This window comes from Hypanus sabinus, chromosome 20, assembly GCF_030144855.1.
Source record: "Hypanus sabinus isolate sHypSab1 chromosome 20, sHypSab1.hap1, whole genome shotgun sequence".
Lineage (NCBI taxonomy): Eukaryota > Metazoa > Chordata > Chondrichthyes > Myliobatiformes > Dasyatidae > Hypanus > Hypanus sabinus.
The window spans coordinates 59,982,171-59,997,638 of record NC_082725.1 but is presented as its reverse complement, the minus strand read 5'-3'; the positions used below and the strand labels follow the sequence as shown (position 1 = coordinate 59,997,638).

The following is a 15,468-nucleotide window of genomic DNA, read 5'->3' as shown; positions in this document are numbered from 1 at the left end:
GCAATGAACTAATAGCAAACCCCCTCCCCCCCAAGCCATTAAGTGGAAATTAGAGAGGAACTTGGAGATGATTATCTCCATACCCTGCCGTCCTTGTACCTGAGGCAGACGAAGGGCTTGGAAGGCACTGTTAAAAAAAATTTCGTTGAATTGTTATAATGTATTCTATAGAAACTTTCCTTGAACAATTTCCTATCATAATGTTTGTTCAAACAAGAGGGTGACTTTATCTAGCACTGATAGTGTTTCCATATGTAAATATTGGAATGCGAAAACCAGTATATACATTTAGTGTTTTCTATGTAAATAATATTGCTGAATTTGTATTAAAACTTAAGTGCATTATATAATTTGCTTAATTATATAATTTGTGGTTGAAGGTGAAGACATGACATTTCTCAAAATGAAAACTCCAAATACTTCAATAGATTTTCCCCCTTCCCAACATCAATCTGCTGTCAGGTGCCATCTAAGAAAAATCTATGGCATACAGCAATAGTGCTGCCATCAACCTTACTGAGTCATAAATTAAGCGGATTTCAGACAGTAGAAATGCTTTTTTGGCATATCACATTTTAATTTTCAAATAGTGAAATTATCTTCCCATTATCCAGTTTTCAGAGAATCCCTTTAGAGCAAAGATGATATACTTCCACTCTGATACTGTAAAGTCGATGAAGGCAGTGTGGGACAGGTGGACAGAAAGTGGTTTGCTGGGAGTGAATGGACAGTCCAGATGGTGATGCGCAGTTTCACTATTTGCACGGGACTTCTGTGGTCTCCTGTGAAAAGTACTCCAAGTTCCCCATGTTACCCTGAAGGTTCTTCTATTTCGAATGGTCTTGAGCCAGGAATTCCTATAAGTTAGTGGACATGATACGCTTTCTCAAGGAGGATTTGATCCTCCTTGAGAACATCTCTGTCCTTTTTTTTTACTGTTTACTTGGTAATCCACTGCTTTTTTTCAGGACACTGGGGCTGATTCATGTGGATGACATAGCTTGTCTATCTGAGTGGAACTGATTTGGTTAGGACTCAAATGCAACCTAGGGAAGAACACAAACATTAGTTTTCTCCTCCTGCCAGGGGATTTGGTGGATTTTTTAGAGACTTGTATTCCTCCAGTGCTTTGGGGTGTTTGCATTAGTTGTTCCAGATCTAAAAAGGAGACCCCATGCTTTATATAGCAGGTTTGAGATTTTGATCCTCAAATTTGCCTTGTCCTCATACGGTCAAAGGTGGTACTAGTGTAGAGAAGTGTAAATTTCACTGTGAAGTGATTCTCAAGATATGTGAAACAATGTTTTCCAGAGTCTCACCATAGACTTTATTGTCCAAGAACAAGAAGAGAAGTCCAACAGAGGACTTATGTTTTGAGAGTGTTAAAAGTAAGGTCCATTCTTTAGTTTCTTCAATTATTAGTCACTGACGATTTGAGGTGCAACCTTTGAATGTGTCCACATGCAAGGTCATCACTATATGTCAGCTCAACTATTTATTGAGGGTTTGGTGACTTTTGTTTCAGAGTGGAAGCAATGAAGGTTGAATGTTTACAATTAGTCTCACAGATTAGCTCAACTCCAGTGACAAGCATATTAAAACTGAGAGTGATGGCGATATACCTTTACTGGGCACCAGTCTGTACTGAGATTAGGCCTGCTGTAGACTTATGGGTTAAGATGACATCTGGCAAGCCATTATGAAATTGAAAGGCAGTCATATTTGAGAAACTTAACAGCTCCTATTAGCTGATAGCATCAAAGTGTTTTGGGAGGTCAAAAAGTGTGAAATAATAATGAATTATAGTGAATGATAAACTATTATAAATAATTTTAAAAAAATTATTCTTTTAAAATTCAAGGAATTTTTGAGTTTTCTGTAGATTCTCTATAGATACATATGTTTTAGTGTCAGAGAAGTTGATTAGCATTAATTATAGTTTAGCAGGATCTTAAAAAACCTAGTTATACCTCATTAAACAGGGCATAGTACTAACAGTGTTCTTTTGTAATTCTCTAAAATTTTTGAACTACGTGTTAATTGACTGAAAATGTGTCAAACACAACATTGCCTTGCGGCTGCTTGTGTCTAGGAGGGGAGAGCTGGGGGGGGTGGTTTTAACTGCTTTTCATTCTTTGGGGCACTCCTCTGTTTTCATGGATGTTTGTGAAGAAAAAGAATTTCACGATATATATTGTATAACACGCTGGAGGAACACAACGCAACTGCAACAGCATCAACACCCCAGTTTAACTGCAGATGTAAACATGAAAGATTACACTCAGTAGGTAAATATTACTATGACTGTAAATTTCAAACAAGTACAGAATATAGTGCCAAAATAATGGAATCCACATGTTAGAAATCTGAAATACAAGCAGAAGGTGCTGCAGATTTTAGTAGGAAGCTGAAAGAGTTAACAGACCATACCTGGCAGGATCCCTGGGTCATGTTGTTTATTTTACAGCCTTAGCATGGTTCAGCACACCAGCAAGACTGTGTTAACTTTGATAGCTTGATGCACTCACAGAATGGCTCTAATAGCCAGAAAGCCTTGTCCTCAGGCTCATTGGCTGCCAGGGCCATTGCTTCTGAATGTCTTTGACATTCACAATCCTTCAGTGGCATTCAAAAATGTGCTTAAAGTTTAAATTAAAACTCATTTAAAAACAAAGAAAATAATTTAAATAATGGAAAAAACCTCAATTTTTTTTCAGGCAGCTGAACTTTCAGCCCCTTGTTACCTCCACTTATCTACTGCAATCAAGGTATGCTGAACACTTCCATTCACGGTGTTTGTGCCAGGTTTAATCCAGGGAAGGCTCACCGTAAACTGTGAGGCCTATGAAGTACTGTCCAATCAGACTTCAGGAAAAAGCACTGGTAGCCAGTTCCATTATGTCCGTTTTGTCTGACTTCAGTCCTTTGCGGGAATGGGATCAGTTCTCAGGGCCTCACAACTGGCCACTTTTTGAAATCCCTTGGACACGGTCTGGTAGGCTAGCATGCCTTCAGGGTGCCAGATTTTTGTGGCTCTGGAGATGGGCTGATTCATGGCCGGTGCCTCTGACTGAGGCGTCGCGGGAGAACACGGAACATTGGGAGCAATGGGTTAGCTGCTGGCCGTGTGTTCAAGAGCTGAACCTTTCCGGGGCTGATTCTCTGGGCGCAAAGCTCGGAAAAAGCAATGCACCAGACTTTAACATCATAAATCACCAAATTGTTTGTAATGTCTCCCCTTTCGCTGTGGAACAGGGACACCTCTTTTTCCCTTATTAGGGAGACAGAAAACCTGTGGTATGTTGAACTACCAGGTGAACTAGTAACCTTTGGGGTACTGCAAGTCTGTGTCTTCAATTATGTTTTGCTGCATGCTTGAGTGCTTGGTGAAGGGTGCTGATGCTTTTTTGCTGGTGGGTGGAGGAGGGGGTCATTGCCTTGTGCCTGCTTGTGCCTAGGAGGGGGGAGCTGTGGGGGGCTTTGGGGTTTAAACATTTAACTGTCTTTCATTCTTTGGGGCACTACTCTGCTTTCATGGATGTTTGTGAAGAAAAAGAATTTCAGGATTTATATTGTATAACACGCTGGAGGAACTCAGCAGGTTGGGCAGCATCCCTGGAAATGAACAGTCAATGTTTCCAATAGACAATAGGTGCAGAAGTAGACGATTCGGCCCTTCGAGCCTGCACCACCATTTTGAGATCATGGCTGATCATCTACTATCGATACCCGGTTCCTGCCTTGTCCCCATCTCCCTTGATTCCCCTATCCATAAGATACCTATCTAGCTCCTTCTTGAAAGCATCCAGAGAATTGGCCTCCACTGCCTTCTGAGGCAGTGCATTCCACACCCCCACAACTCTCTGGGAGAAGAAGTTTTTCCTTAACTCTGTCCTAAATGACCTACCCCTTATTCTCAAACCATGCCCTCTGGTACTGGACTCTCCCAGCATCTGGAACATATTTCTTGCCTCTATCTAGTCCAATCCCTTAATAATCTTATATGTTGCAATCAGATCCCCTCTCAATCTCATTAATTCCAGCGTGTACAAGCCCAGTTTCTCTAACCTCACTGCGTAAGACAGTCCGGACATCCCAGGAATTAACCTCGTGAATCTACGCTGCACTTCCTCTATAGCCAGGATGTCCTTCCTTAACCCTGGAGACCAAAACTGTACACAATACTCCAGGTGTGGTCTCACCAGGGCCCTGTACAAATGCAAGAGGATTTCCTTGCTCTTGTACTCAATTTCCTTTGTAATAAAGGCCAACATTCCATTAGCCTTCTTCACTGCCTGCTGCACTTGCTCATTCACCTTCAGTGATTGATGAACAAGGACTCCTAGATCTCTTTGTATTTCTCCCTTACCTAACTTTACACCGTTCAGATAATAATCTGCCTTCCTTCTCGGCCCTCGGTTTCGGGCCGAGACCCTTTGTCAGGATGTGTTGATTTGACCACAGCCTCTGCAATGTACAGAGTACTTCTGTACTTTATACTTACCAGTACATTATAGTGCCAGCATCCTTGTATCTGCAAGATCTGGTGAATGGATGGTGCTGTGGAAAGGATTTCTTAAACCATAAGCCTTACTTTCTCAATCACTGACTGTATCCAATTTATTCATTTAGTAGCATGATAAAGGCTGTTTAGAAGATGCCAATATTGCATGGGATTGCACTGAGTATTCCCCAGAACAGAAGTGGTAATGTAAACCCAAATTCAAAATTAGAAGTAATACACACAAAATGCTGGAGGAACTCAGCAGGCCAGGCAGCATTTGTGATAAAGAGTAAACAAATGACACTTCAGACTGAGACTCTTCATCAGGACTCAAAATTAAAACACTGGAGACAGTTATTAAAGAAAAGTCTGAAAAGTCCAATCCTCACATTCAAAGCCACTTGTTTAACAATAAGCAGAAAACTGCAAGTGTTTAAGGACAATGAAAAAGTTAAACAAGAAACCTTGCAGCATTTACAAAATCTAGTAACGGCTACTCTTCAAAATTGTAAGATCCTAGAATGTCACAGGTCACAACGAAAATACTTTAGAAACTTGGCAATAACTTACAGATAAGACTTAAGAGAACACTGATGTGTCTGAGGTTCTAAATTATGTAATCATGTCCACTAACAACAACCCTTTACTTTAAAATAACCTCTTTGTTAAATGCTATGTCAGGAAGTGGTATTGTAATTCATTGTGGAATGTTCGAGACACTGAGACTGCTTGGAATACAATGGGCTAATTTTTTCAACCAGACTGCCCAAAAAGGACACAGACAATGAGTTCATCACAGCTTGTATTATCCACCTCTGTGCTGTAAAGGCTGATTTATACTTGTGCATCGCATCTACACTGTACTTATGCCGTGCTTACGCTGTACCTTACGCAGTAGGGTGACGTGCACCTCTCCAGAAAAGTTACTTATGCGTCGTGGCGACGCAGACTGCAACAACTGTGATTGGTCTGCTTGGTAGCATCGCATTTCCTCCTACACATTTCCAGCTGCTTCTTCTTCGCCATGTTTGTAGGCTTTGCGTACACCGATGCGAAATAGATGAACCAAATCATCAAATCTACCTGGCCGACATGCGAAAATGTTTGAAATACATTTCCTCATCCATGTCTCTCACAAAGAAACTCAATACAAGTGGCATAGAAACCCCACCGCCAACTAGCATTTTGGCACACACCAACATATGCTTGCTACAGTGTAGAGCAACGCAGAAGTGAAAATCAGGGCTGCGGCGTATGCTGTGGCATAGTCCGTATGCACGTATAAATCAGCCTTAATTCTATATAAAACTCTATGATGATGCCAAGGCAGCCTTTGATTGTCTAACAAAATTATTGTTTAAGGATCAGTTACTCAAACCTAGCAAAGGTATGATGGTCCACTGGAAAGCAGTGGTCTTCACCCTCCTGTACTCTTCGGAATCATGAACTACCCAGAGCAGGCAGCTCAAAGCACAGGAGAGATACCATCTCTACCGCCTCTGCAAAATTCTCTGCATTAATTTGTAGAGCAAGGAAACCAATACACTAACATCCACTAATTGAAGCACTAATTACACCATTCTATCCAATGGGTAGATCACATAATTCACATATTGTGGTGACCAACTTTCTGCTCAGGTGAACCAGCTCATAAATAGCCCGCACGTGGGAGAGACGCTGGTAATGCACCTCTGATGTCATTTCTGCTCGGAGAGGGTGGGAACTAGGGATTAAAAGCCAGCACCGCGAAGTTTGAATAAACTAGTCTTGAAACGACTTACCGACCACGTATCGTTGTTTCTAGCTCTGTATGTAGTACATCGCTACATTGGTGACCCCGACGGTCCAAATAGAATTTGGACCAAAGATGACCAACTCTTCATCTGTTCATGCAGTTTTGCTAAAACTGCTGACTTTCTGGACGCTGTGACCACGCGTGTGGTTTAGCCAAGCAAAAGTCCAGTTCCAAGTTCGGCAGATATCTTCTGCTTCCACGCATTACTATTATGCGGTTAGCTCCCTTGACCAGGAGACAGCCGCCTAGGTTGTAGATTTCCTACAGTCGCCCCCGGAAGATGGCAAATATGAAGCATTCAAAGCGCTGCTCATTGGGACCTCTGGCCTCTCATGATGTGAGCGAGGAGCTCGCCTGCTGCACCTGGATGATTTGGGAGACAGGCCGCTGTCAGCATTAATGAACAAGATGCTGGTCCTGGTTGATGGATGCAAGCCCCGCCTCATGTTTGAGCAAACGTTCCTACAGCAACTGCCTGAGGACATACATCTGCTGCTGGCCGACGCAGATTTCAGTGACCCCCGGAAGGTGTGTCACAACACAGAGGCAGGAGTGAGGAGGCCAGTGAACAGTGGTGTTTCTACCACCAGCGGTGGGGCACAGAAGCCCACCGTTGTCCCCCGCCCTGCAAGGGCCAGGGCCAGGGACAGCTGCCGCTAATGGCTATGGCGGCTGGCCACCAGGACAGTCTCTTGTATGTCTGGGACAAATAGTCGGGACGCTGCTTCTTGGTTGACACCAGAGTGGAAATCAGCGTGTTACCCCCGACTGGGTACGACACCCGCAACTGGAAGCCAGGACCCACCCTGAGGGCCACAAACGGCAGCACGATACAGACCTACGGCACCTGCACAGTGCAGCTGCAGTTTGGCGCCAGCCGGTTCACGTGGGATTTCACACTGACCGCCGTGGCCCAACCACTCCTGGGGGCGGACTTCTTGTGAGCTCACAGCCTGCTGGTCGACTTGCAAGGGAAAAGACTGGTACATGCTGAGACTTTCCAGACATTCTCCCTCAGCGGAGCCAAGTTGCCAGCCATACACCTGGACTCCATCACGCTGTCGGACAACGAATTCACCAGAATCCTGGCAGACTTTCCATCGATTCTGGCACCGCAGTTCACGGCAGCTATGCCCAGACACAGAGTACAGCACTACATCCCGACCCAGGGATCCACGCCCGCGCACGAAGGCTCCCCCCGGAAAAGCTCCGCCTTGCGAAGGAGGAGTTCAAGATGATGGAGGAATTGGGGATCGTACGGAGATCCAACAGCCCATGGGCCTCCCCCCTGCACATGGTGCCCAAAGTAGCTGGGGGTTGGAGACCAAGCGGCGACTACCGCAGACTGAACGAGGCTACAACTCCAGACCGCTACCCCATGCCGCACATATAGGACTTTGCAGCAAACCTGCATGGGGCAAGAATCTTTTCCAAAGTAGATCTTGTCTGGGGATACCATCAAATCCCGGTACACTCTGATGATATCCCCAAAACAGCATTCATCACCCCATTCGAATTCCTCCGAATGCCGTTCAGCCTGAAGAATGCTGCACAGACCTTCCAGTAGCTAATGAATGCAGTGGGATGCGACCTGGACTTTGCGTTCATCTATTTGGACGACATCTTCATAGCCAGCAGTAGTCGTCAGGAGCATCTGTCCCACCTCCGCCAGCTCTACTCCCACCTGAGGGATTTCGGCCTCAAGATCAACCCGGCCAAATGTCAGTTCAGACCTGACACCATCGACTTCCTGGGCCACAGGATTACCAAAGACGGGGCAACAACTCTGCCCGCCAAGGTAGACGCAATCCGCCACTTTGCCCGGCCCAACATAGTCAAAGGTCTGCAGGAGTTCATTGGTATGGTGAACTTCTACCACCGCTTCCTCCACTCAGCAGCCCGTATCATGTGCCATTTGTACACCCTGATGTTGGGCAAAGGCAAGGACATTACCTGGGACGAAGAGGCTGCGGCCGCTTTCGTTAAAGCCAAGTAAGCCTTGGCAGATGCCGTGATGCTGGTGCACCCCAGAACGGATGTTCCGACCGCCCTCAGAGTGGACTCATCCGACACAGCTGTCGGTGGGGTGCTGGAGCTACTCATCGAGGGGCGCTGGCAACCCCTGGCGTTCTTCAGCAAGCACCTACGACCACCCGAACCACAGTGCCTTCGACCAGGAGACGTTGGCAATATATTTGGCAATCCAGCATGTCAGGTACTTCTTAGAAGGCAGGCCGTTCACCACGTTCATGGACCACAAAACCATTGATCTTCGCGTTCACGAAGGTGTCCGATCCCTGGTTGGCTCGCCAGCAGCGACATCTGTCCTACATCTCTGAACACACGACAGACATCCAGCATGTCTCCGGAAAGGACAACGTCGTGGCAGATGCGCACTCCAGACCAGCTATCCAGGCCCTGTCCCTGGGGGTTGACTATGCAGCACTGGTGGAGGTGCAGCAGGCAGATGACGAGATGCCCAGCTACAGGACCGGAGTCTCGGGTTTGTAGCTGCAAGACTTCCACTTAGGCCTAGGTGAGAGGACCCTCCTGTGCGACGTGGCTCATCAGGCAGCCTGGCGGCGGTGAGTTTTCAACTCCATACACAGTTTGGCGCACCCATCTATCAGGACAACCATCCAGCTGGTCTCCAGCAAGTTTGCATGGCACGGACTTGGCAAACAGGTCAGCGAATAGGCCAGAATGTGCACGCAGTGCCAAACAGGCAAGGTGCAGTGGCACACTAAAGCCCCACCGCAGCAGTTCGAACCCACCCACCGGAGGTTCGACCACAATCATGTGGATATCGTGGGGCCCTTACCAGTGTCACGAGGAGCACGATACCTCCTAACTATGGCAGACCGGTTCATGAGATGGCTAGAGGCAGTCCCGCTCACTGACACATCTGCCGATTCCTGAACCCGAGCGCTGATTGCAACCTGGGTAGCACGCTTTGGGGTACCAGCCCACATTACCTCTTACAGATGCGCCCAGTTCACCTCTAGCCTGGTGGGAACGCAGCTACACCACACAACTGCCTACCACCCACAGTTGAACGGACTAGTGGAACGCTTCCACCGTCACTTGAAGTTGGCTCTCATGGCCCGCCTGAGAGGACCTAACTGGGTGGATGAGCTTCCCTGGGTCCTGCTTGGAATTCACACAGCGCCCAAAGAGGATCTGCATACCTTGTTGGCTGAGTTGGTGTACGGCGCACCACTGGTCGTCCCAGGAGAGTTCATACCAGCTCCAAGGGGGCAAGAGGAAGAACCCACAGCAGTCCTGGACAGACTACTCGAAAGGCTTGGCAACCTGGCCCCCGTACCGACTTCACAGCATGGACAGACCCCGACCTACGTACCCAAAGACGTGCAGAACTGTAGGTTTGTGTTTGTACGAAGGGGCGGACACCGGGCACCAGTACAGCGGCCGTACGAGGGGCCATTCAAGATGATCAACAACAATGGGTTCACGCACGTTCTGGACACTGGGGGGAAAGCGGAGGTTTTCACAGAGAACCGACTCAAACCAGCCCATGTGGACTTGGCGCAGCTGGTCGAGGTTCAGTCACTGTGGCGCAGAGGCTGACTGATCCAGAGTGTGGACATTGGGGGGGGAATTATGTGGCGACCCACTTTCTGCGCAGGTGAACCGGCTCACAAATAGTCCGCGCGCGGGGAGAGACTTTGGTAATGCACCTCTGACGACATTTCCGCCCGGAGAGGGCAGGCGCTAGGGATTAAAAGCCAGCGCCGCGAAGTTTGAATAAACTAGTCTCGAAACGACTTACCGACTTAACGACTTGTTGTTGTTTCTAGCTCCATATGTAGTACATCGCTACAATATCATACATGTGATTCCTGAAATAGACTATATGATTATCAGGTAAACAGAGAAATGGATTTAATGATGGATGCTTTCTAAGCCTCCTTGAAAAGAAATGTAAAATAGTCATTATCTTATCCGAATCCCATGGTCCATGACTTTCCTTTGGATGTTGTGTACCTGACTGATTGTGCACAATACTGCTGGAAGTAAGATTTTCATTGCATGTATGTATATATGTACTTGTACATATGACAAAAAAACTAAACTTTGACTTTGGGAACACACAGAAGCCTAGACTAAAGGCAAAAGGTGTGCACAACCTCCCAATAACCCACCTGCCTGCTCAGTCAAGCATGACTTACACTACCTGTGAGTCCCACATTAGTCTCGTCTGACACTTCAGACCTCAATGAACCAGAATGGGAGCAAACTCTCCTCAACCACCAGGACCTGGTAAGAAACAGGATAATGAATGCTAAACGATGACAATATTTTATATCTTCCTATAATGATGTTCCTTATTAGGGTATCCAAATTATCAGCTTAGGAGTCTTTCTGATCTGGAAAATAATACTATCTGATCAAGTGAAATGAGGAGTCTCAAACTTCAAGACACTTAATAAAGTTTATAATGAGGCCAGAGCACAACTGTGGATTAGACGTTCTCCACTGACATGAAACATCACACACTCCATGACGTTAAATTTTTGTTCTAATAACTGCTGGTAGGAAAAGATTTCTTTTCTAACTATCCTTACATTCTTCCTCAGAGGCCTGAGACTTACTAACTAGTAAACCACTAATAGCCTTTCAAAAATTCTGATTGACTTGTAAATTTTTATCTTGCTCTGCCAAAGGTAAAGGTATATACAGTGAAAATTACATTTATTTCAAACCTGTAAGTACTATATACCAACTAGTGACAAAATTTAATACATGGTGCTCAGATCCTGCACATTCTATGCAAATAGTTAGTTTTAAATTACAATTTGTGTATTTTGTAACCCTAATTCATAAAGTCAAAGGATTTGGTAAATGGTTCAATATTTTCATAATTCTCATTCTCTTATTTTATATTACCCTTCCTTTCCCCTGAACCTGTTGGCCTTTATTACAAGGGGAATTGAGTACAAGAGCAAGGATGTCCTTTTGCATTTGTACAGGGCCCTGGTGAGACCACACCTGGAATATTGTGTACAGTTTTGGTCTCCAGGTTTAAGGAAGGACATTCTGGCAATTGAGGAAGTGCAGCGTAGATTCACTAGGTTGATTCCTGGGATGGCAGGGCTGTCTTACGCAGAGAGATTGGAGAGATTGGGCTTGTACACGCTGGAATTGAGGAAATTGAGAGGGGATCTGATTGAAACGTTTAAGATAATTAAAGGATTTGATAGGATTGAGGCAGGAAATATGTTCCAGATGTTGGGAGAGTCCAGTACCAGAGGGCATGGATTGAGAATAAGAGGTCAGTTATTTAAAACAGAGTTGAGGAAGAGCTTCTTCTCCCAGAGAGTTGTGGAGGTGTGGAATGCACTGCCTCGGAAGACGGTGGAGGCCAATTCTCTGGATGCTTTCAAGAAGGAGCTAGATAGATATCTGATGGATAGGGGAATCAAGGGATATGGGGACAAGGCAGGGACTGGGTATTGATAGTGAATGATCAGCCATGATCTCAGAATGGCGGTGCAGACTCAAGGGGCCGAATGGTCTACTTCTGCACCTATTGTCTATATACAGTACTATGCAAAAGCCATTGGCACATATATATATATACCTAGGGTGCTCAAGACATTTGCACAATAATTTCTCTAATCTAGTGTGTTAACTGAAACTGAAGATCCACTTGGTTTCTGGGTGACTAAGTTTAGCACCATGAATACTTCCCTCAGATTCATTGTTGCATTTACGTCTGTAGGTGGCAATCACTTTCTCTAAATGCTGATTTTTAAAAGAACTCACCTCATTTTGAAAGCAATTACATGCCACTGACACATGAAATAACATTTATCTTTGCTGAAAGGATAATTAGAATGCTAATATTAAATTTAATTGTGCTTTTTTCTGTTGGAGCTAAACTAATCAAAAATTAAGATTTAAATAGATGATGTTTAAAATAAATATATAGGGTCCAATAATCTGAGTTGATGCTCGTTATTTTTACATTAACAACCAAGCTATCCTTTTTCTGTGCAAAAAGGCTCTGAACTCCAGAAAAAAAAATCTTGATAATAACGGCAGGAATCTGTTGAGGCTTATTACCCACACCATAAACTGTTTCTGTTATAATTTCCTGTCTATATATATATACTCACATAAACTACAGCTTAATCCTTTGAAGCATTTAATGTGGTTTGCTCTAATTTGAATTTAAAAAAAAACACGTCATGTAGTTTGTTAGTTATACAAATAATATCCACAATTAAATCTTGTTGAAAATTCTGCCAGAATTTTTTCTTCTTTTGTCGGTTTTTCCTACTTCCTTCTCAATGAGTGATAAGGGCTATATTAAAGGTTTATTCTACTTTTACTACCAAAATAAAATGCTCACTTTTTCATTAGTTAGCCTAAGTTACGAATGCTGGAAAAATATTTACCAGCTTGAGATGAGAAAAAATAAAAATAAAATAATAACAACAGTGTTTACATTATCCCAAAGGTAATATCCACAACTGGTATTATTCCAAAGTCACTAGACAATAGCATTAAACAATTAGGCCTACTCATAAATACTTATGTAAATGTTCAGAAAGTCTCAATACTAAACAGCAATAGAATAATCTGACAGTTCCTAACAATTGAGACAAGAGTATGCTTGACTATATCCGTACCTCAGGTTTTACTAGATTGAGCTGAGTAAAATTGAAAATACAAGAACAACAATAATAATAATAATACAAATGATGTAGTTCAAAGTCTTCACAATGGGATAAAGTGCAAACATAAAAGTAAAAAACATGCTTTGCTGCAGCAAGGAGTGCACACAACATGTACAAGTCCAATTAAATAGCCATCTGTACATGTAGGCTTTCAACAGTGCTTATTAATCAGTATATATTTTAAATACTTTGCAAATAAAACTAATTATTGTACCTTCCTTGCAGTCCCAGCCAAAATCAATCCAATTAGCATGCACACAGCATTTAGATCCTGGAACTGATACCACTATTGAATTTAGCAGCACAGGGCAAGAGAAGTTCAAAGGAAAAGCAACCTGTACAATTTTTGAACGGTTTATTTGTCTGTTTGATTATTTTGCATGATCTACAGATGATAGTAATTTATCTGAATCAATATTAATCAAACCCTACTGCAAAAAAAATTAATTCATATTATTTTGTAGAACCATTCAATTATTTTTTTCCAGAAGATGAAAATTTTGCACTTTTGAATGCCACTTATATGGGACTTATCAGCTTTTATTCATACAGTAATGTACTTTTTTTATTTATGTTGTCAGTGAATGGAGGCTGGATACTCACAACTGCAGTATTATAATTAGTTGATTCAGAAGCTCACTTCTAATCTGTGCTTCAAGAACTGGCTATCTTAATGCTAAGATTTTGGGTTATACTGCAAAAGCAATGCAAAAATTAGAATAATTCTTAACTCTGAATAGATTACTCTGTAAACTATTATTAATAAGGAGCATTTAGTCTGCTTAAGGAAAATCAGAAATGGGAAAAACAAAATTTTTATGAATTTCTGGTAATTTCTAACAACAGCAAAGAATGGCATCATTTCATTATCTGATCCTTTACGATCAATTACACCTCCAAAGTAAATAAAATTTTGTGCAATATTCTTTCTCTGACCCTTTTCTTTCTTATTTCCAAGACTTTACAGTCCTTTGCCCTTTAGACATCAAGTCTGTTGTTGAACCAACAAACAGAGTTTTCTGAGGCTTTGTGCTGAACAGTGCTTGTTTAACCTTCTTCCTCCTCTTTCACACAGTGTGCTTCAGTCGCTAAGGATGGTCACAGGTCATCGCTAATTGTTGCCCTCCTGCCCTCTCACAGACCTAATGAGAACAGGTGTGTGCAGGTGTACTTACTAACTACTTCTGTCAACCTAACTTCAAAGATGTCGCAAGGCATTTTTGTTGGTTGACTTCATTTCAAAGTCAAATGACAAACTTGAGATTCCTAATAAATTCTGTATTATTTTAAATTCATATTTTTCTGAAAGAACTCCAGGATCAAGAAATCCATCATATATATTCACTGATATTTAAATAATCGGTGCAAAATTTAGTGTTAAAATTACACTTCAGTTGTAAATCTAACTGTTTTCACCAATAGATTTAATATTGTCAAGATGTGCCTATGCATAACCAATACATTTCTTCTGAAGTGTAGGTAATTTTGCAATTAAAATAAATGCAACTGTAAAGTGTCTTCAGGAAATCTTGTATCTGCCCGATGAATAAATAAGGGGCAGGGAGGGAGAACTTTTTACCCTTCTGTATAGGACACAACATAATATTTCGTCATCCAATTTAACGTGCAGCTAAAGCCCTTTAATTTGCATCAGAGAAAATAACCACTATGTTCTTCAAGACTACATAAATGCAATGAAATATTTGGAATGGAATCTAGACATCATAAAAAAAGAATAAAGAATGAATGGGTATTTAAACTCTGAGAAGCATCCTTGACTCTGAAAGTGTCATTCAGCTATTTCATTTAATAACTTTCCTAAGAAAGAATATAGTGCTTTTCACAACTTCAATGTGTTACCCAATGCCTCACAGTCACTGGAGTAATTTTAAAGTGTAGTCACTGTTGTAATGTAGTAAATATCACAGATAAACTGTGCAAAGGTATAACTCAAACGTAATCACATAGCTCACCTTTAACAAGTTCATGCTGGTTTTCTCTAATCTATCTACATTTGCCCATGTCACCATTCATTTTGTCCCTGGTTTCAGTTTCTAGAACTTTCTTCATGAATGTGATTAAGCTGATTGGATTGTGACTACAGTTTATTCCTACACCTTTTTTTTGAGCAAGGATGTAACATTTGCAGTTTTGAATGGGCATCACTCCTGAATTTACAGCTGCCAGGAAGAGATGCTGGAGTTGTTAAGATACATTAGGACAGATAAGTCCCCTGGGCCTGACGGAATATTCCCCAGGCTGCTCCATGAGGCGAGTGAAGAGATTGCTGAGCCTCTGGCTAGGATCTTGATGTCCTCGTTGTCCACGGGAATGGTACCGGAGGATTGGAGGGAGGCAAATGTTGTCCCCTTGTTCAAAAAAGGCAGTAGGGATATTCTGGGTAATTATGGACCAGTGAGCCTCACGTCTGTGGTGGGAAAGCTGTTGGAAAAGATTCTTAGAGA

The 15,468-nt window shown here is 42.9% G+C and overlaps 1 protein-coding gene across 4 annotated transcripts in view; it reads right to left on the bottom strand.

The window, feature by feature from the left end:
- hivep1 (HIVEP zinc finger 1) overlaps positions 1-15,468 on the bottom strand; it is a 263,351-nt gene that overhangs the window by 14,285 nt on the left and 233,598 nt on the right. The gene's annotated exons all lie outside the window — the stretch shown is intronic.